Source organism: Epargyreus clarus, unplaced genomic scaffold (assembly GCF_041222505.1).
Source record: "Epargyreus clarus isolate Ecla_fem2 unplaced genomic scaffold, WU_Ecla_fem_2.2 ptg000011l, whole genome shotgun sequence".
Lineage (NCBI taxonomy): Eukaryota > Metazoa > Arthropoda > Insecta > Lepidoptera > Hesperiidae > Epargyreus > Epargyreus clarus.
Genome location: NW_027332219.1, coordinates 1,109,909 through 1,133,640, shown reverse-complemented (window position 1 = coordinate 1,133,640; position 23,732 = coordinate 1,109,909). Strand labels below are relative to the sequence as shown.

The 23,732-nt window shown below is 36.0% G+C and overlaps 1 protein-coding gene across 1 annotated transcript in view; it reads right to left on the bottom strand.

Annotated features, from left to right (window-relative positions):
- RhoGEF2 (Rho guanine nucleotide exchange factor 2) overlaps positions 1-23,732 on the bottom strand; it is a 244,303-nt gene that overhangs the window by 146,347 nt on the left and 74,224 nt on the right. The gene's annotated exons all lie outside the window — the stretch shown is intronic.

The window sequence follows — 23,732 nt, the reverse complement described above, 5'->3', positions numbered from 1 at the left end:
ACTTTTTAATGCAGGGAAAACTGGGAAAAACGTTTGCTCAACAGTGACACGTAAACAGGGTTGAAGCAAACACGGAATACTTAAAAAACATAAGATTTGAATAATCAATCAAATACGAGGAACACCGCGTCTAGAAACAACTCAAAAAGAACCCAAAAAATCCCTCCATTCACAAACAACACCAAATCACTATCCAATCACAACAATCATTGATAACAACAATAAGACTAAGACACACCCTGTACATCAGCGACCACTCGACTAATAAACAATTAATTCTGCTTCACATGTATACAAACATGTACACATACTGTACACACACTGTACACATATAGGTACACACCTACATGTACACCACTGGACGTGAGCCTGAAATAGTACTGTGTTTGTGGATCGACGTCCGACCGGAACAGACTTCTAATGCAACGACCGCTGTACAATCGCGCGCGTTTAGCGGTACGGCTAGCAGAAAAGTGAGAAGAGAAAAAATTCCACTATAAAAATACGAACCGAGTTATGTGATTACACTCTATGATGAATTGTCTGCCATAAAAATGAATATAATTTTGGTACAACACTAACATTGATAAATAGATTTTTAAGAAACTACACACATAGTAGACGACAGGGTTTTGAAAAGAAGAGACTTAAAATTTTAGGGTAGTTATAGTAACAAACGAACGACAGAGAGCTAATTTTTCAGCGACAGTTTATACTATAATCGACGTTCAGTGAAAATGATGATAGTTGGCGACGATCATCGGTTTGAAGTGAAGGTTTGAAGGTGGTAGAACCCTTTGTGGTTCGATTCCGGCGGCACCACCGCCACACCTGTTTCTACCTAATAACAGCAGTGTTAGGCGCTGCTGTGTTCCGGTTTGAAGGGTGTGGTAAGGGAGACAGACTTTTCCGAGGCGTTCCAGCTTAGTCCTCACGGGTAGCGGCGAATCTGCGGCCGACCTTAGGTAGGAATATCTAATCCTATCTGGGGTTGGTTACAGATGTCCATGGGCGACAGTAGCCGCTTACCATCAGGTGGACTGCATGCTCGTTTGCTACTCTTATATTATATAAAAAAAAATTTAAAAAAAAATCGGCGTAATTAGTCGCTCATGCATTATCGCCAACCCAAGATATTTACTTATTAATTAGTGGAAATCTTCACAACCTTTCCGCTAATATCACTTCAAAGCACGTCTTGTAACTCTTCAAAAATATAAACATGTTTACATGTAATATAAAATTTCTTACAATCTACTCTACTTTTTTTGCCATCCCTACTCCATATCTCCGAGCGACACGTGTCCGTATTTATTTTGAACGCACCGGCCGGTGCATTGAGACACGCGGTGTATCCTACTTTTGTATTAAGAAATTGGTTTCGAGACAACACGTGTAACGTATCGTTTAAGAACGTAATTACTATCCACTTTTTTATAATATAGGAGGAGTAGATGAGCATGCAGTCCACCTGATAGTAAGTGGCTACTGTCGCCCATTACAGATTGTAATCAACTCCAGATAGGATTAGATATTCCTATCTGAGGTCGGCCACATATGCGCCGCTACACTTGAGGAGTAAGCTGGAACGCCTCGGAAAAGTATGTCTCCCTTACCACACCCTTTAAACCAGAACACGGTAGCTTTTAACGCTGTTGTTAGATAGAAATAGATTTGGCCACACCCTTCAAACCAGAACACAGCAACGCTTAACACTGCTGTTATTATGTAGAAATAGGTGTGCCGCCGAAGTCGAACCCCAAAGGGCTCTATAACCTTCAAAACTTACTTATTTAACAAAATTACTTTAGCGACTGGGTAATTATTGTCTCTAACTCACTACGTACATAATCCTTTATAATTATTTTGCTATCCTTAACTCTACGATGTATTACCAATTATTAAAGGAAAGGAAAACTTGGGTAAAGTTCACAACAGTAGCGCGTAAAATATGTCGTCGCTATGCGCCTGCGCATGTATTACTATTTAAGAACTTCCGAGAATGCGCACAATCTACATGTTTTGACTTAAAACTGGAATGTAACTACGAAGTTAAGACGTTTGTTTTAGTTTAAAATTATTTAGACGTTTTAGAATACTAAATAAATATTGAAGGGCTATTTTTACCTTTACTTTGTAAATATTTAACCCCATAAGGGTTTTTGGTTTTATATAGAGATATTAAATAATTAAAACAACGTTTCATCCATCCATCAGTCCTTTAAGGTCCACGGCTGGACGTAGGCCTCCCCTAATTGGCACCACTCCAATCGGTCCCATGCCCTTTGAATCCAGCGGTTTCCCGCTGTCTTCTTCAGGTCGTCGGTCCATCTGGTCGGAGGGCGACCTGAGATCCTTTTGCTTAACCAACGTTTGTTAACAAAACACACGTTAACACGTTAATGATATAATTAAAATAATTACTGCAGTTTCTGCAAGTTAGATAAATCAATCAGAAATGTTAGTAACAGAGATAGCACGTTCGAATCTAATTGCAAACACAATAAAACAAGAAATAACAAGACGTCTTAACAAAGATCAACAACAAACAGAATTAACAGACATCAAAGACATTGTAATGAAAATACCTTAAATTTTCAAGGTTTCATTCAAATAGCATTTCAAATAGCATACAGATGTCTAGACTTAGCAAAAGACAGACAAATACCAATCACACAAATCTTTGCCGCGGTGCTCTAACGAATAACTTTAAGTAGTATAGTATCTAGTATAAAAAAATATTGCTCTAAAATACCTATTACATACCTATTAAATCTACGAAATTGCGTTTATAATGTAGATAGAAGATGAATCAAACAGGAAGAAATCGAAAAAGTAACGATCATTCCGTTACTGACGCACTTTTGTACACGGATCTCCTCTCAAATTGAGAGGAGTGTATGCCTAAGTATATTTGTAGACATCAGACACTACTAAAAGCTCAGAGACTTTCAGGTTTCTTCACGATGTTTAAAACGAGTGTAAACGGTGAAGGAAAAATCGTAATTCATTTCTAACAAACATTTTTAATTTCTAGTCAAAACTGCATACCCGAGATGTAAACGTCGAACAACCAAATTAAAAAGCAACCAAATTAAAAAGAAAGAATATGAAACCACAAACAGAATACAAGACAATAACATTAAAACAGCTGCAATGATAAATATTTCGTTTGCATCTCCATTCGTTAAAGTGAAAAGGGAAATACCTTTTCATAAAATCAAGAAGGCGTTTCCGACTTTCGAGCGCCCATTAATTTAGAAGGGAGCAATCACGAAAACCCCCTGAATCGTTTAGGTACTCGTCCTACGTGTAACTGTATAGCGATAAACGAACGGAAGCTAGTAAGCTAGTGAGTAATGCAACGCTAAATGTAATTTCTCTCATAAATTTGTCATAATTTCATTATGCCATAGTTACCGTAATGGTTTGTGAAATAAAATAAATAAAATTATATATAAATTCGATATATTTTTGTCTCAATAGCTACTGTCATTTAAAATAGTCAAACCTCAGTCCAAAACACAAGCAAATTCAAAAAGTAAAATAAGCATACCAATTTGTAGACAAAACTCACTTCCCTTCAATTTATTACGCGTATTTTCCTATGGGGTTTATTACAGATATGCAAGTACCGCTGTACTTGCATGTAGCTACCGCTTTAGCTACTACCCCATTAGATGGACTGCATGCGTTTGCTACTTCGATATTACAAAAAAAAACAATCGCATATCGGTCACTCGCTATCGATAAGACGGGAGACCAATGAGTTATTGAGCGATCGCTCTTTACTGGATTATCACATTCAAAGGGACTGACGGATTACGACTGTCCCTGTAGGGCTCATAAATATTTACTGCTTTTACACTGGTCTTTGGCGTTTCAAAAGGCCAACTATAGTTTACCGGGAATTTTGGTAGTCATCTTCTGTTTACAGTTTGAACAACTTTGCATTAAAGTTTGAGAATAATAGGGCTTACTAGAAAAATATTATCTTCATTAATACTGTCCCACTGTTGGGCAAAACGTATTATGTAAGTTTGAATCGGTGGACTTCACGTTATAGAATACTATCCTATGTCCTTTCTCGGATCTCAAACTATATTTTAACAAAATTTCATCCAAATCCAGTGGTTTAGGCACGAAGAAGAGACAGACAGACGGTCAGACAGACAGACTGAGTTACTTTCGCATTTATAATATTAGTAGGGATTCAGGTAATTATATAGATTTGTCTATAAATGAAGGAATAATTATTTTTCAATTCCCACATAACTTGGAAAAAAGTCGTCCGGTATACGAACCCTGGACCTACACGACTCAGCTACACCACCATCTACACTATCTACACCAGCATCAGTAGAAATACAACATACAAACAACCTTCTTTGTGTGTACCAAGACGGTTCCTTTTAATATAAGTTCCTTTCGCGGAGAAAGGCTCTAAAGAGTTGTTCATAATAACAATGATTAAAACATTCCTAGGAATATTCCTCGTAGCTTCAGCACTCGCTTTATTTCAAAGGTTTATTTTCTTTACATTGTTTCAGACTTAAGCCGCCAAACATGAAATTCCCGGTTTGTAGAAAGCACACAAAGGAAACTAGGGAAATATTCAGACCAAAAATAATATAGTCTGATAATATCATTGTTATGCACTGTGTCTTCTGATATGAAGAGTGTGGTAAGGGAGACATTCTTGTTAGGCTTTAGGCAAAATCATATCTAATCAATTTTCAAAATAAGATTCTTTACAGAGCACTTTTTGAATGTCAATACAACTACCACCACTTCACAATGTGTTTCGTTATGGAGAAGAAGCGGCGAAACTCCATAACACACATCTTTTAAAGAAATGTTTTTTACAATGTCAACTTAACGTAATGATACATTTGGAGCTGGAGCTAATTCAGACCACACCTTAAGGGTAGTAACCAACTTGTGGCCGACTTGGGGTAGTACCCTAATCTGATTATAAATATCCATGGATAGCAATAGCCATAAACCAACAGATGAACCTTTTGGCTACTACTGTAATTGAAAAATTATACGTAGTTCAAAAACTAAAAACCACGCTAAAATTGCACAAGGAAAATCATTAATCCTGATTCCTGAAGATCCTGATGAAGAGAATAGGATAAAATTATTAAAATCGTGTATTGTCATTGTATCTTGATAATTGTTCAAAATTTTAAATTAATCGGACTGTTCAAAATGGGTAAAAATCGAGTTCAAAAATTTCCGTTACACATATAGTCCATAGATACATACATACAACCCAACCTAATAAAAGCGTGGTAAAAAAAAATACAGATTTGCATAGTAGTTTAATATTAGGACCACTGTACTAGACCGTGATTATCATAACATTATGATACCAATGATACCACCCAATGCTTTGAAATTACGTTAACTTTTCCAAAATAAAAACTCGAAGTCTCAGCTGAAAGCCCTCGAAACTAGTTACGTGGTAAACAAATCAAAATCGGCTCCACTGCACCAGAGCGTTTTTGCGAAATCCAATCTATATTTGGGATTGCCGTCATACGGTTAATTTTTCACTTCACGCCATTGTCATAATAAACGCCTAACTGTTTACAGACCGATCTATTATTGAGACTATTTTTAACTCTATTAAAGAGTAGAACAAGGTTATTAGCAAGCAAAGGGTGGTGAAGCAACTATTAATATTTTAAAATATTGCGAAGTTTTAAAATTGATGTTTGTTTATGAAGTTACTACAGAGAAATAACATTACACAACAATCATAAATATCATATACCACCAACTACAAAAATTCATATTGCCATTTTTCAAATGGGCTTTCAGGGCTAAATCCGACACTATAAGGATTAACGAAAAATGCTGCAAGGAGTTACGAGGCCTATTTTGATAAAAACTAAAATTGCATCATTACATTTTATATATTTTTTTCTGAATTTAATCCTTATCAGCGACTCTATTAGATAATGGAATAATACAGGATATGTTTTTTTTTTCAAAATGGACACGTTCGATTCCCGACTAGTGAAATATTAGTGAAATTCATCCTATATATATATATTCTAATTTCTAACAATAAAGTCCAGAACCTAGAGCCTATAAATCAACGAATTAAAATATATCGTGTACTTTACTATAGAGCGACACTGCAAAAAGGCAAACCTCTCTACATTCCCAACATAGAAATTAGAAAAAAGCAACATCGCCCGATAAAACCACAATCGCAGCCGTCCCGTCAAGGACAATCAAATGAATGGCATTGTCCGCCGCCCCGTAACGAGCAATCTCGCCCTCCATCGCGCCAGGGCAGCCCCACCCTCGCCGAGGGAAGATTACACTAACACTGAATTAACGTTGCCGGCAACGTTCATGGTGATTCGTTTTACGTACTTCTGTTTTGTCTAACTGGCCTTTTGCGAAATTGAAGTTGTATACAAGGATGCAGTTCACTTTGTTAGTGATGTGACGTCACTATCACCTACCTATAGACATGATGTCAGTCAATCTGTCAGATGTATGTGTATGTGTGTCGATCTTATATGATTTACCTAATTGATATTCAATCATGGAAGATGGTTAGAATCAAATCATACGTGTATACATTCAAATCTACATGCAGATCCTCTGGTAGTCGGTTAGGAACTATTTGTCACGGAGATCAAACTATCGATATCTCAATTATATGTATAAATACGAGCGCGCACAGACACTCCGTCGACGACAGCGTTCGTCCGAACTCCGAAGCGACGGCACGAACGCGGTAAGACATCACATCAGATTGTCTGTGCATTTAATTCATTACATTACACGATCACACAGGTGAGTTAAGAATGTTGTTGTGTGTGTCACGTGCGGTGTATAAATACGAGCGCGCACAGACACTCCGTCGACGACAGCGTTCGTCCGAACTCCAAAGCGACGGCAAGAACGCTGTACGACATCACATCAGATATTTCGGTCTGTGCATTTATTTCATTACATTACACCATCACACAGGTGAGTTAAGAATGTTGTTGTGTGTGTCACGTGCGGTGTATAAATACGAGCGCGCACAGACACTCCGTCGACGACAGCGTTCGTCCGAACTCCAAAGCGACGGCAAGAACGCTGTACGACATCACTTCAGATATTTCGGTCTGTGCATTTATTTCATTACATTACACCATCACACAGGTGAGTTAAGAATGTATGTGTGTAATGTGTTACTATAAATACGAGCGCGCACAGACACTCCGTCGACGACAGCGTTCGTCCAAACTCCAAAGCGACGGCACGAACGCCGTACGACATCACAGATGGTCTGTGCATTAAATTCATTACATTGCACAATCACAGAGGTGAGTTAGAATGTATGTGTGTCATGTCTTACTATAAATACGAGCGCGCACAGCCACACCGTCAGGCAGACACGACAGCGTTCGTCGGACGGCGCGAACGCTATCGTATCGCTGCTATCGCATCCTGTCGCCGTATCGCCGCTATTCGCTCGCATTTCTCCGAAACGCTATCGCCCGCGGCCCGCTACATGCTCGACCAATGTTTATTTTTATTGTTTACATAAAATTACCTATATTACACACTACTATAGTATGACTTATTTTAATCGGCTTTAAAAAAGGAGAATCAAAATTACAAGGATTTATTGATAACTATTATTTTTACTGATGCGTATAAACCGTACCAGGAGACAGTAAAACCTAATACTCGTAACTTTTCTTTACTTTTTTTCTAATTGTTTTGTAAAACATAATAAGCCCAACATTAAGATACTGTATTGACAAATTTGGAAACGAAAATTGTAATAAGATAGAAAACGCATTTTTTATTTATCCGTCCTTAAAGTTTGAAGCACACCATATATTTGTAATAATATTTCTAAGTAAGATATATCTAAAAAAGCTCATCAGCTGTCATCTAAAATCTTTCCAAAGAACATACAAGAATTTCAAAAAAAAAGATATACTCGTATTATAGCACAAAAGACACCTGACGAATACACAATAATTTACTATCTCCGCCCAAACATCGTAACATTTCAAGTCATCTCAATTCGCACGACTGTAAACCAACTAACACACTCAACAAATTAGATCCCCACTCGACTTCACTGCGCCCGCGGTCACGTATCGCACGGGGGTGCGTGACGTCACCGGCCACCCCCGCCGTTACAACAGACGAAGTGGTGGCGAAAGAAAACGATCAAAGGTAAATCTTGTTAAAGTTGACCGAGTTGGGCCGCTAAAACGGCGATTACATTAGGGAAGCGCTTGAAGCTTATTGAAGTAAACTGTAATGTTCCAAATAATTTAATTTAATATTATACATATAACGATACTAGACGTGTATATTTTTGATGTGCTAGAAAAAGCTTTTTAATTACTACGGAATTCAATTCTTCTAAAATATAATCTTTTAAAAGATAATAAAATTATTGTAATTTGTATTTTAAGTACAATTTCAAAATATTTACAATATTTAATTTTTTTACAGGGGACATCAGAAAGTCAAACGGAATTTCGTACGAGTTTATTACTGACAGACTGACATTGTGTCCGAAATTTAACCTTTTTAGTGGGCATCCATTGTTATTTTTTTTCAGCTTGATGGGTAAACCTGGGATATGATTAATAAAGGGCGTTATTAGTAAGCCGTTATAAAGAAATCGTTTGTTACTACAAAATCGCTTATCTAGTGGCCACAGCGCTTACTCCACATATGAAAGCTCGCGCCCTTGAGTCGCGCCCATCGACCAAAATCTGCGTCCGGTCTTCACCGCCACCGCACATTACAACTACCTCCATGCTTTTGTTTACTACGAAATTAGGTGTTGTAAAGTAAAATATTACACATAATATACAACCTATACGCTATAATAGTAACATTTAGAACTAATAGTAACATGTACTATACAAAGGTGGGATTTGAAATATTTCTTAAAACTTCCGTGCCTCCAGATCAGACCAATTCAGACTGTATTTCAGGAGAGAAACCCGTGCCTAGTAGTGAGACTTAAGAAGGAATGCCATAATATTTTCTTACAAAAAAATATTGCTTATTAGGTAATATGTTCTGATTATAAAAGAATATGAAATGAACGGCATAGGAAGCAGAAAAATAAACATTAATTAACCGATGCTATGAAGGAACATAAACCAGATATGAATTATTAAAATAAAACAGTAACTGTTAAAAATTTGCATATAAAGTACATTAAATTCTTTGAACTCTTTCAAAATACTAGGAAGTTGTAGGAAGGAAGAGCACATAACAAAAATCGCAGTCTACTTGACACAAAACTTGTTTATTGTCCCCTTCCTGTTAAATTCCCGTTCACAAGTGCAGTTCGAACAAAACGAACAGTTCTAATTGCCACAGTTAACAGAAGTCCCCTAACTGACTGTCCTAATACGCTCGGACATACTAAATTAGCTAATAGTGCGCTCATAACTTTTCTTAATAGAATGACGTGTATGCAGTCCACCTGAAGCCAAGTAGCTTTTGCAGCCGATGTATCTGTGCATATAAGTATCATCATCATAAGTCAATTACTATTCCACTGCTGAACACGGGCCTCTTCTCAGAATGAGAAGGTTTAGGCTGGCCAAGTGCGAATTGGTAGACTTCATATATATTTGAAAAGATCTGTGTGATTTGCATAAACGTTACTTCACACAGTTTTCCTTCACTTAAGGCAAGTGATGATAAATTTTCACGCGCATATAATTAAAAAAATAAGGATTTAATAAATCGAAAATCTGAACTCTCAATAGGCGCCAGTTCAATTAATAAGCTATGACTAATCAGCAAATGAATCTAAAGTTAATGACAAAAACATTACCACACTACTTGATGTGACCAGTCCAACCTGTACACTAGAACACAACAGAGCTACACTTACAATATAGAAACAATGGCGGTGATGAAAAATTCAAAAAGATGTCTAAAAATACTCCTGAGGCTTCCTGAAGAAGCAGACACACCTGCTGACATAATACGTCCCACAATCGAATTACAATAAAGACACTTTCCCATTCTGTTTACATAACACAACGAGAACACTCCGAACGCTTTATTGCAAACGGAGTTCACTTCATGAATTTTCTACAGATGTAAGACTAAGGGGCTCGGCAGTAAAACACGAACGAAAATAAAAACTTCACTACATTCCCACATCGAACCGGCGGCATGATAAACAGCCAGGAGTATAGACAATAGAAGCGCAATAAATTTAGATGAACGAATGGTACGAGGCATAAATATCTCTAAACAGGAGCGCGTACAATACTGGCGCCAGAACGCTGCCTGAGGAACGCTTTCGACTTTTTCGCGTTGATATAGAAACGAGAATAGCGCGAACTTGAAATAGGTCGCCCACGCGTTCTGGTACAGTATATTTGTTCAACAATAACAGATCTATAAAAATATTGACTGGCCGTTGTGATTTTTGTGTCAATTCGTATGTATTGAAAGCAATCGCATTTGCTATTGACAATATAATAAAATTATATATATATAATATGGACCGCGAGTCTCGTATTGAATTCATGATTAAATGCCGGAAGAAAACATAAATGTTTTGAAATATTATGACAAAATATGGGGTTGGTCCGCAACGACATCATCTTAATTTCATATGAATGTGATATAAACATTTAAAGATGGTATTATTATTTTCAACTTTCATTTTCATAGTGAGTTCTTGCATAATTTCATTACCCGGACAGGCATCATTAATCATCAATATTTGGTTTTTACTTGACGTTTTATATCACTTTACGTTGGGACATTTATATTAAAGACACGTTACATTTATTTTGAAGGTGGTAGAACCCTTTGTTGTTTGACTACGGCGGCACCATCGCCACACCTATTCTACTCAATAACAGCAGTGTTAGGCGCTGCTGTGTTCCGGTTTGAAGGCTGTGGTAAGGGAGACAGACTTTTCCGAGGCGTTCCAGCTTAGTCCTCAGGAGTAGCGGCGCATCTGTGGCCGACCTCAGGTAGGAATATCTAATCCTAACTGGGGTTGATAACAGATGTCCATGGGCGGCGGTAGCCACTTACCATCAGGTGGACTGCATGCTCGTCTGCTACTTCTATATTATATATAAAAAATATATTGCAACAATTGTAACACTTTCCAACATCGAACCACATTTAGTCCTTATACTTTCCCATTCTGTTTACGAATGTCTGAAAATTTATTTACTAATATGCCGTATACTTGAGCCTACCCACCATTCGTCTCCAAAGTAGTATCTAAGAGAAAATGACAGTTCTGTACGTAAACGTAACATCCGGGAAGTTCATCTTTAGCTCAGTAATGAGTATTTCGGGACAACAGACAATCCGATGATGAATATCCTTCCGGACGAGTGACACCCCGGCGCTGACTCACGACTCAGATGTGTGCACCGTTTGTAGATATTGTTGAACGGGAGAATATTAATAAAAAATGGCCAAGTACGAGTCGAACTCGCACAGAGACAGTTCCGTACCACCAAATTTTAATTAATTTATTAGAAGAGTAGATTGAAATTAGCCATGAAACTAACCTTTTAAATATTTTATTCACTAATTCACTAAGTGTGATATAATCACAGAATAACACTGTGTATATTATATTAATAAACGATAAAAAATTATATGAAAACAAAAAAATGAAGATAATATAACTATTTTGACACTGTTAATATTCAATAACCAACACAAAAAAAACTTAAAATTTTTCAGCTTCCTACAAATTGTAAGCAACCTACCTTGATAGGTAAGAAATTGGGCTCTTTTTAGAAAAATAACGTCTTCTTTTGCCAAAAAAATAAAACAAAAAATATCACTTTATTTTAAGTACTTGAAGCCATCATGCCAATCTTAGTTTTTCAAGTGCTTACAAAACCACACCACCTGTTCAGTTGTAGCTACGTCTTTGTACTGCAAAAATCTTGACGGTCGAGACCAGGGGTTGGCAAACTATTCCCAACCCGGACCAATGTTTAAAAAATAATTCATGGAGGGCAAATTTCCTGTACTTATTTATTGAAAAAAAAAATATATATTATACATTGGCGCCGTTTTCGTTTTCATTGACAACCTATACACATTTTAAGTTTTTCGCTCACATATTACACAATCGTTTGTTCGATAAATACGATTTGATAATTTTTTGTTTCTTTTTTTTATATCGATGAAGTCTGTATATTATGTAACTTTTAGTAATTTGACAATTTTCGTTTGATTTTTTTTTATATGTTTGAGCCTAACGATAAAGCAGACGTGCTACCTGATGGAAAGTAGTCAACGTCGCCTATGAACATTTGCAACACCAGAGGAGTCGCCAATGCATCGCCGGCTTTGAAGGAGAGCTCTTTTTGCACCTTTTTTGAAGAGCCCCATGTCATAGCGCTCTGGGAATAGAAACCTCAGGAGGAAGTTCATTCCACATCTTGCACGTTCGTGGCAAGAATGTCCGTGCAAACCGAACTGATTTGTACGGATTATAACCGTGCGCGGGTTGGAGATGGCCCGCGGGCCGTAGTTTGCCTACCTCTGGTGTAGACCTTGGCGAGGCGCGAAGGAAAACATATCATCAATCAAGCCACCTTCTTATTAGCGAGTGAGAAATAATAATAAAAATTGAGAGCGGAGCGACATGACCGTCTAATGGGGATACTTGCCAATTTTCACTTTTCATTGAGACGAAAATCTTACAAGTGTAGCCTCGCAACGCAACTGAAAATTCTTAAGAAATGTAGTCTACGACCTACTCATCAACCGATCAGTGGCATAACTGTATCGCATGTGACCAGTAGCAAATTCATTGCTTTATTAATTATATGTAATAATAATGGCATTTAAAAAAATTAAAAAGATAATAATTATTTTTAAAATTAAAAAAGACAAACCCACTAAGTTTCTTACCGGATCTTCTCAGTAGAGGTCGCGTTCCGATCCGGTAGTAGTTTAAAAAAAATATTGTAAATGACAATTTGTAAGTGCCGCCGTTGGCCTATACAAAGTAAATATATTTCTTTTCATTTCATTGCATGGGGCCCTAAGGAAATGCTCACGAATACGTACTTTACTGACAGTTGGTCCTGGCTAGCTTATTTATACACATTTCAGAAATTGTTATGGTCAAATTTATTATATAAAGCTTTCTATCATCTATACTAATATTATCTATACTAATTGTATAAAGAGGAAAACTTTGTTTGTTTGATTGTAATGAATAGGCTCAAAAAACTACTGGACCGATTTTAAAAATTCTTTCACCATTCGGAAGCTACATTATCCACGAGTAACATAGGCTATATTTTATATGATATTTGATAAATACATTTTAAGGCGGTACAAAGTTTGCCGGGTCAGCTAGTATTTTAGTATAGCCTTACTAATCCATATTATATGATACAAGCTTTCTCACTCATGAATTCACCTTACCACCAATCTCCGTATCTCATCGCTACCAGCCAGTATTTTAAATGCATTATAAAAAGTTAAATATGACGGCATTTCAAAGTCATCTCTAAATAAACACGGTACGGGCGATTCGAATTAAAAAGCCGTTAAAATTATAAATGGATCCTAGCCGAGCGGTGACTAACGGCGGCGAAATGCCCCAACCGCAGAAATCCACCATATCAACGACACGGTTTACGACTCTTACAGTCTTTTATTTTCGAGTGTTTCACAATAGATTCGCTGAACAGTGATAGGCTAGTGTTTTTAACTTAGGTCTCTCATATTAGAAGTCAGAGGTACACATTACATGCATAAGAAATTATCACATGTTTAAATGGCGAATGAAATCGTAAGGAAATCCATTTTTTTAATACAGGAGTAGAAGTGGGGCGTGCAGTCCACCTGATGGTAAGTGGCTACTGCCGCCTGTGGACATCTGTCCTATCATCAATCCTAAATAATAGTAGATGTCTGCTAAAAATCGACCCTGAAGACGCGGCTAACCCTGAAGACGGAGCGGAAAGGTCTCGGAAAAAATCGTGTCTCCCTTACCACACCCTTCAAACTCGAACACAGCAGCGCTTAACACTGCTGTTTTTAAGCAGTAATACGTGTTTCGGTGGTGCCGCCGGAGTCGAACCACCACAGTCATTTTACCATCAGATGGACTACAAACGCGCTAATAAATAAATTAAAATATAGATGTTTTTATAAACAGTCAATCATAATTAAGATTTAATAAAATCAAAAACCAGTCGTCCTTGCATTGTCTTTTTCTAAACTATTCATAAACTTTTTACAGTGATTGAAACAATATCCGCATTTATTGATCAAAGATTAATTTAGTCATGCTTCGAAAATGGTAATGATAAATGGTAATTGTCACTTTGAAACCAAATAGTATTAATATTCGATTATATGCAAATCTAAATGTGACCTAAGACTGCCATATTGTTTTCGTTCATTAACTCGACCTACCTACGCGGCTGAAAATTTCATAGTTTTATTAATATGGGAAATTTCTTTATTTTGTAACGTGTAAAAGTGTAAGTAATATGGAGATTTAATGCGTTTCAATTTTGTGCGCGGATCTCTGATTATTTTACTAAAATATAAGAAACCACTCCTTATAACATCAACTAACTGCCAGTGAAAGTGTCATCAAAATACATCCAGCTGTTTCGGAGATTAATAGCAACAAACAAACAGACAGACAGGCAAGCAGATAACGATTTCAATAATTGTTATAAGCATCGTACATCCTTTCATAATTTAAAGTAAATCTGTTATTTGTCATAACAAAAGGACAATATGTTCAAATATTTTTACTCACGAACCCTAAATGTTTTGGAAATCCCTCTATCATTAGTTAAACCCTTCGTTAAAATCTGTTCAACCGTTTCATAAATAATCTTGTCTATGAATCCTGGATGTTTTAATAACGGCATATTTTATTGCTGTGCGAATATAATTATGAGTTTGGGAAATTACATTTTTAACATCACATATTAAAGTTCCAATTTTAACCCTAGTTTAGATTCAAGCTGGCTTTATTCATTTTATATGTCTTAATGCTGAACACCGGACCGATTGGACCACGTTGCTCCAATGTGGATTGAAGAAAGGTATGAATTAATTAATAAAGACTACTATTAAGTTTGATTACTGCTGTACAATTATAACAATCGGGAACCTTAGTTTAATACGCGCTATTGAAGAAAGAAAGCGCGATTCTTTAGTCACTAGCGGTAACCCATCCAACTGCTGACCGCCCGCCTGATTGCTTCACTTTGTAGATCGGTTTATCTTAAAAACATTAAGAGCCAGTACCACATACTTTTTAGATATATCTGTGGAGTGAAGTGAACTATAGTGGTCATAGTCAAGATTTTCAGACAAAAACTTTCACCCTGCTACTAACACCATCTCAGATTCAATGACAGATAACATATATTAGAGGGAAACTATCTATTGGTAACTCGTAAATAATACTTTTCCTCCCTTATCCGTTCCAATGCTACTATTACTACTAGCCTATCTATAGAGACAATTCATGAGCTGGCCCGCGCATCAAACTACATGCGTATAGTTACACTAATAAAATTTGTATACTATTGCGTCCGTCGGCACGCACAATCTAAGCGACATAAAGACAATTGAACTATTTGTCGCAATTGACAACGCGCGTAACAACCGCACGTATACAGTACTTTCACTAGGTTCTTGTAATCGTTGAAAAAATATATTGAATACATAGATTAGTAAAGATACTTCGCCGCCTTGAAATTAAATGAAGCCACAAACGGCTTATTAGTATGTTCTTTTTTTTAATTCTTGACAAATAAAAACATTTTTAGAGAAAATTTACGAATAAATAACTAATACTGCGTAATTTACATAATAAATAAATAATTATTTCAAATATTTTAGGGACATTTTAGCACGGAGACGTGGCAAAACTTTTTTACGCAACTATTTCAATTCTTAAAACTGGGTATATTTTCTTGTTAGGAGTGAGTAATCTTTACTAATCTATGATTGAATATGTAAATGAAAGGAGAAACTATTCGGATTCTAATTTAAAAGGTTAATTGTTTTTTCTTAATAGAAAAAGTATCAATAAAATATGTGACAAAAATTGCGGAAAGAAAACTTATTAACAGGAAAAAAGATCTTTACCTTCAATCATTCAACGCAGAGATTGACAGTAAGCAGGTTTCGTCCATAGTCCACCACGCTGACCTAATGCGGATTGGTAGACTTCAGACATCTATGAAAACTTATTTTTTTCTAACAACTTTCGAGTGTGTAGGTTCACTCATATTTTCCTTCATTGTTAAATCACGTGATAATTAATCAATAATACGCACATAACTTCGAAAAACCAGTGTGTCTGGGATTCAATTTATAATCCCCAGATTGAAATGCCACATTTCTAACCACTATGCTAGAAATTCGATCTAAAACCTCAACGTCAATCCAGCAGTGGGACATAAAAAGGATTACGCCCACGTAGTCTAATAAACACTATCTAACCAATGAAAACCCAAAATCCGATGGCATATTACATCATGGCGTATGGCATATTATATAAAACTCCAACGCATTGACCGAAGGGCATCAGGGCGGAGGGTACACCCTCCCCTCCCCCACCCCCAGACAGGGCTGCACGGCGATCTAACTAAACAAACAGTTCACCGGCCAGCCCTTTGATGTCATAATGTAATTAAAATCACCTGCATAAATTCATTTATGAGATACACTAAGCTGAGATGGGTGGTATGATTTTAAAATGATAAGAGTAGCAAATTCCTTTGGTTATCGATTATTGATTATTGCTATTAACATGGTTAAACAACTGGAATAGTTCTTTTTGAGGATTCGCGCGCTATGGGTTCATGGTTCGATCCCCGGCCAGACAGATATCCGAATAATGAATTTGGTTAACTGTGCTGGGTCTGGGTGTTCGAGTATTCGTCTTTGTGTGTGTCCATGGTACGCACGATTCAGAAAATTCTAGTGTGGAGCTGTGAGTGTACAGAGCCCTTTATATGACTAAATTAGAAATGAAATATGAAGTCCACCTGATAGTTAGTGGAGAACTAAATTCAGAGGTGAATTCATCATCCTACTCGTATATGGCCGGGGATCGAACTCGGAACCCTTTGCGCGTCAGGCCGATATGCTGACCGCTCCGCCACGCGGGTCATAAAAATATTTCCAGCAGAAAATAAATACAAAATTCACACAATCGAGAATATGTTTCAATATATCCAAAAATATAAACCGGTTGTAATTTCCACAAAAACTTACGTCGATGTGCAATTTTTATTTAATCCGTTACACACTTGTTTAAATTCGAAATCGAATACACAAATAGACACCACACTTTTGCCACCAAAAACACTTGTTTTATCAACCACTATGGAATTTTTAATTACGATTTATCGAAACGATCTTCAATCACATTATTTTGCGGTGTTATGCTGTAGACTTATAATAATTATTATTATGCTGTTTCATGTTGTTTTTCTTTTAACTTTGTTTTAGTTTTTATTGTGTTAAATTATTATTTTTCTTTTATGGTTGTTTATTGTAACATAATACTCATTTTAATTTTTATTGTTAATATGTTTTTGTACGTGTGCATTTAGGCAACTTATTAAAGCTAAATTTGATTATTATAATTACGATACAAAAAGAGTATTGTTTTTGAAATTTAAATAAATAAAGCTATTTCATTTCACAAATTGCACTAAAAGACTGTAATTTTACATTGGTCAATATTTCACGGGAAAACACAGAACTTATCAGGAAATAACATACTCTCCCTTTTTCCGCGTAAATTCCCACTATCTCTAATAGGCAAAATAACTAAAGTTATAACTAAATCACACAACTCAACGCGTATAACTTCAACTACAAACTAATCAGAGTATCAGGAACATAACGATTTATTTCCGTAAAACTGAATACTTTCGCGCAATAGTGTAAACAACTTTTAAACAACAAAACGCTATATATCGATAAAGGTATATCTATAACAACTACTCAAAAATATATAATAAAAAAATCCTGAATTATTTTTCTTTTTTAACCACATACACCTAAAAATAACGAATATCGCGATAGACGGTTATTCGTATCGTTATATCATGTCGTAATACATATATGACGATATCCACCAAAAACGGCTATTTATTTTTTATGTCTATTTAACCACATACCACTAAAATAACGAATGTCGCGCGTTAAACCGTTATTCGTATCGTAAGTATCGTAATATCGTATCGTATATGACGATATTCACCCGGGAAACGTCCGCGCGGCGCGCTCCCGCCGTACACACTCCCGGTACTGAAAGGGGAAGCGAAACACTGAAAACTTACGCGAGATGCAGGGGAACCGTGAAGGAAATTATATTGTTTAGGTAAGAAATAATCCTTAGCTTTCAGTGTTTATGTTTCAAATGGGGTTTGGAAAGAATTTGAAAATCTTGGATTTTCGGAAAATGAAAAAAAAAATACATACGAATAAATTGAAATTATAAAATCGAAAATGAACGAAATACTCGATTTTCGGCATATTTTTTTAGTTAATAACTTAAACTGAAATAAGTTTAAGTTTCTAGATAAAAACTTGAATGCTAAAGGATTTGAAAGTGTGAAAAAAAGAAACGCAAATCATATTAAATTTCAATAGGTGTGAAGGCAGGTATTTAATTTAAAATGCATAAGTACTGTGTGTGTAATATCATCTATCGTAATTATTAAACAGTATAGGTACATTGTAGGTATACGATACATACCGCATGTCTACGATTTCCCCTATAGGGTAGATAGCACCGCGGGGTACTCTCGGGATATTGAAAGGGGAAAAACGTCTCAATTCTCCGAACGGGACCACATATTCTGTTTTTGCTTAAATAAACTCAAACTAACCAACGAGCGGAAATAATTTGAAAATGGTAACTATGACGGAAATAATTTGCAATATAAATCTTTGAAATAACATTTACTATAAAAACATATATTTGAAGGTGGTAGAACCCTTCGTGGTTCGACTCCGGCGGCACCACCGCCACACCTATTTCTACCTAATAACGGCAGTGTTAAGCACTGCTGTGTTCCGGTTTGAAGGGTGTGGTAAGGGAGACAGACTTTTCCGAGGCGTTCCAGCTTAGTCCTCAGGGGTAGCGGCGCATCTGTGGCCGACCTCAGGTAGGAATATCTAATCCTATCTGGGGTTGATTACAGATGTCCATGGGCGGCAGAAGCCACTTACCATCAGGTGGACTGCATGCTCGTCTGCTAGTCTTATATTATAAAAAAAAAAAAAAAAAAAAAAAAAAAAAAAAAAAAAAAAAAAAAAAAAAAAAACAAAACAAAAAAAAATTACGATACTATAACCAAAAATCTAATAATTCCCTATTAGGGTAGAGCTCATTTCAGGAACATTTTAAAGTATCACGACGTTTTTCTACTAATTATTAATTTGTTTACTATCTTGTTGATTATACTGTAGACTTAACATTCCTTCTTTTACGGTCAGATAAATTACCAAACTATTAAAGTATATTTTTTTATAATATAAGAGTAGCAGACGAGTATGCAGTCTACCTGATGGTAAGTGGCTACTGCCGTCCAGGGACATCTGTAATCTACTCCACATAAGAGTCCCACCCGAGGTCGGCTACAAACGCACCGCTACCCTGCCCGCCCTGAGGACTAAGCTGAAACGCCTCGGAAAAGTATGTTTCCCTTACGACACCTTTCAAACCAGAACACAGCAGCGCTTAACATTGCTGTTATTTGGCAGAAATAGGTGTTGCGGTGGTGCCGCAGGTTCGACAAAGGGTCTACCACCATTAGAATAATTTGCAAATAAAAAAAAAACTTTGAAATTATATTAATTACAACTATTACCAAGCTTTAACTCAATATTTCTTACTGAATATAACGATAAACTGTTTTGAAACTATTAAACAAAAACATGAAAACACAGCAATATGCAAATCCGGCGCCGTGCAATCAAAAACCTATTTATAAAGATCGTAGGCGCGTGCAAGCGATGTATGGTGCAACCACTAATACTGAGCCCGAATATACACGAATTTTTTAGCTTTTTGTGACTCAAAAACTCAAAAATTACCATAATAACTCTTAAGCATTAAAATTACCATAAACATTAAAATGTAATCATTTGTATTAGACCTAAATATACATGACGGACGGACGAATGGACGAATGGACGTAAAGAACCAAATCCGAAAATAAGGGAACTAGTAAAAAATGTTAACATAAGTCTAAGAATTATTTTTTATAAAAAATAAAATCTGTATAATTAAACTTTTAAAAACCTTTAAAATAATTAAAAATCCTTTCTCTATCTAGATAGAGCGCATTACATGTATCAAATTGTGAAAAGTAATGATAAGTGACAAATCAATGACAATATAGAAAAGGCATTTAATCATTTTGAAGAAAGAATGTAGGATTTAATCTTTATTACAATTATTAAACGAGAACTAATCAATTATTCCCATTAAACCGATTTATTTCAATGCATAGTTGAACTCCACGTCTAAGATTTTATTGTCTAGATTTCGAGATTATTAAATAAAAAAAGGAGAGAAAAATTCTATTTCTATAGAAAAAAATCCTTTTATTGGATTTTTTTAAATTATATTCTTAATCAATCAATATGCGATCAGCAGAGTAAGGAGTGATAGCACGGTGGTTTAAAATTGGCCCTCTAATTCTGGGCACCCGGATTCTAACCCAGGTATAGTCCGCGCCAAACTGCTAGTACGCTCTGAATATAGAAACGAGTCGCGTCGAATGGCAAATTTGAGATATTATCGGGACGAAACAGCGCGGGACCCCCCGGCACCCTCCGTTTCCCGCTCTCGCCCACGGGTACATAGCTGCATTAGTGTGCCCTTACGTTACAGAGCATATGCTAACTAAACCTGCGCGCAACAACTTCACAGAGGACTAGTAGTTTGACGCGGACTATACGCGCCTATGATTTTTCGAATTATGCCCGTATTAGAAATTATAATAAATGGCGAAGAACGGTGAAATAACGAGGCCATAATTATAGAGTTCCATTTTATTTGGTACGGAACCCTAAAAATACCTTATTACATAACAAAATAACATTCAATATAAATTAGTAAACACAGATATAACAAGTTGACTTTGTCCCAGTGATAACCGCCCTTGAAACCACTCCGGAAGCGATATAAAAGTTTAAAGTCAAGCTTCTCTTTGTAACACAATATTTTCAGGCGCAGTGCCAAAGTGTTTTCAACAATTAATATTGTGTTGGCTTTAGAAATGTTTTAAAAGTTTTGCATGATTTTCTAATGTAGTGTTTTTGTTGATATGTTGTTGCCCCACTGATGGACACGGGTCGTCTATTGGAAATATAGGGTTTAGTTTATAGTGAGATAGGTATTAATTGACTTAACATACCATCGGGAGTAATATTGAGAACTAGTTTTTGCCCGCGGCTTCGCCCGCGTTTAAAATAAAATAATATACTAACATACATAAAACTGAAAATTCGTACCTTCAACTTTGCTAAAGATCATCACTTGATTAAATGCATAGTTTACGATTCAATCCTTACTAATATCGATTAAAATAATCGACTTTTTGGTCCAAAAGATCGATTCTCTGATTAATCGATCTTAGATCGCCATCCCTAGTTCCCGTGGGATTTCCTGGATAAAAACTATCCTATGTCCTTTCTCGGGTTTTAGACTGTCTTTGTACAAAATTTCATTAAAATCGGTTCAGTGGTTTAGGCGTGAAGAAAAGACAACCAGACAGACAGACAGACAGACCGAGTTACTTTCGGATTTATAATATTAGTAAGGATAAGGATTTTCAGGCAATTATATGTAAGGTGGTAGAATCAATATAGTTTTACCGAAGGGGGACCACCGAAACACCTATCTCTAGCGTGAAATGTTTTTCGTTGGAATAGTATGGACTGACTAAGTTACATAATACAGGACCATCTTAGACCTAAAACTATAATTTTCCCTCTTTAAGGGTACTATGGACAAAGACGAATACACAAACACTCCAGACTTACATACTTACAGACTTATAACTATAAAACCAAACACACAACGACGAATACACAAACACTAAGATCCAGGACAGAAATCGACATTCGTCCTGTGTATGTCTAGCTGGCCGGGGTCTGAACCCAGAACTTGCGTGTCAGAATACGATGAGCGCTGTACTATGCGACAAATCACCTATATACACAACTAGCTGACCCGGTAAACTTTGTACCGCCTCAAAATCTATTTATCAAATATATTCATAAAATATAGCCTATGTTACTCGTAGATCATGTAGCTTTCGAATGGTGAAAGAATTTTTAAAATCGGTCCAGTAGTTTTTGAGCCTATTCATTACCATCAAACAAACAAACAAAGTTTTCCTCTTTATAATATTAGTGTAGAAAAGGAGTCGCCCTAATTTTTGTACCCAATTATATTTAACAAAATCTTTTATAGTGTCATAGATATAAATTGTAACGTTGTTTAGTAAGGTCAAGGTAAAGTGGTCTACGGTATGGAATTAGGGCGACTGGATGTGGCCCAAACGTCGTCCGTCTTCCAAATTACGAAAATAGTACTTTGTTGGAATATTTTATATGAACTAGTATTTATATAATATATATTGTCTTTGTGTCCCAAATGTTCATACATAAATTTTATGTGATATATACTAAATCGAGCACATAAATCGGCCCGTACTGAGATTTTTAACTTTTCCGTATGAACTCAGATATTTTCAATTTCAATATTCATTTTAATATCTTCTCATTTAAATAGATGATTTAATTTATATTAAACCCTCGCTGAAAATGTCAGGATTCCATCGTATCGTCTAACACCCTTATATAATACTAGCTGATCCGGCAAACGTTGTGTTGCCATATAAATAAAAAAATGTTAAGGGTAAACAACCCTTAACACTTAGGGGTATGAAAAATAGATAGGTGCCGATTCTCAGACCTACTGAATATGTATATAAAATTTGGTGAAAATCGGTAAAGTCGTTTCGGAGGAGTACGGTAACTAACATTGTGACACGAGAATTTTATATACATATATTGTCTTTGTGTACGAAATTTATGAACATAAATTTTATGTGATATATTTCGTTATTGTTTTAGTATATTAAATCGACCACATACTCGATAGGACGGGCCGACTGCCCGTACGGGTTTTTAATTTTCCATATGAACTCAGATATTTTAAATTTCAATTTTTGTCTTTCATTTTAAATTCTTTGCATATACCTAAATTAAGATTATAAGATTTCTAACATTTAAGGTCGTAAAAATTTAACTTTCGCCGATTATGTCGGGATCGCACGGGATGTATCACCTACCAGTCATATACAATACAAAATATCGATCGTAAATCTATTTTTCTCTTTCCCGAAGATCAAAAATTGACAATTTCTGCAAGCTACAAATCGTCAAATTTCGATCTATCAGTAGTAAAAAATAGGAGACTAAGAACGAATACAAATATTCAAGATTCAAACTCGCGTGATTCAGGGATACGTTTAACGCCATCTATTGACGAGTAGCGGGAAATTGTCACAATCACAAAATGTGTTTCTAAGTTTTTTTTTTTAAGTATTTTTACAGATTTACTTTGACACGATCTTCAAAACAAACCTGATCCACTGCAGGTAACAGTACTGTCAATTACTCATACATTCTTAACT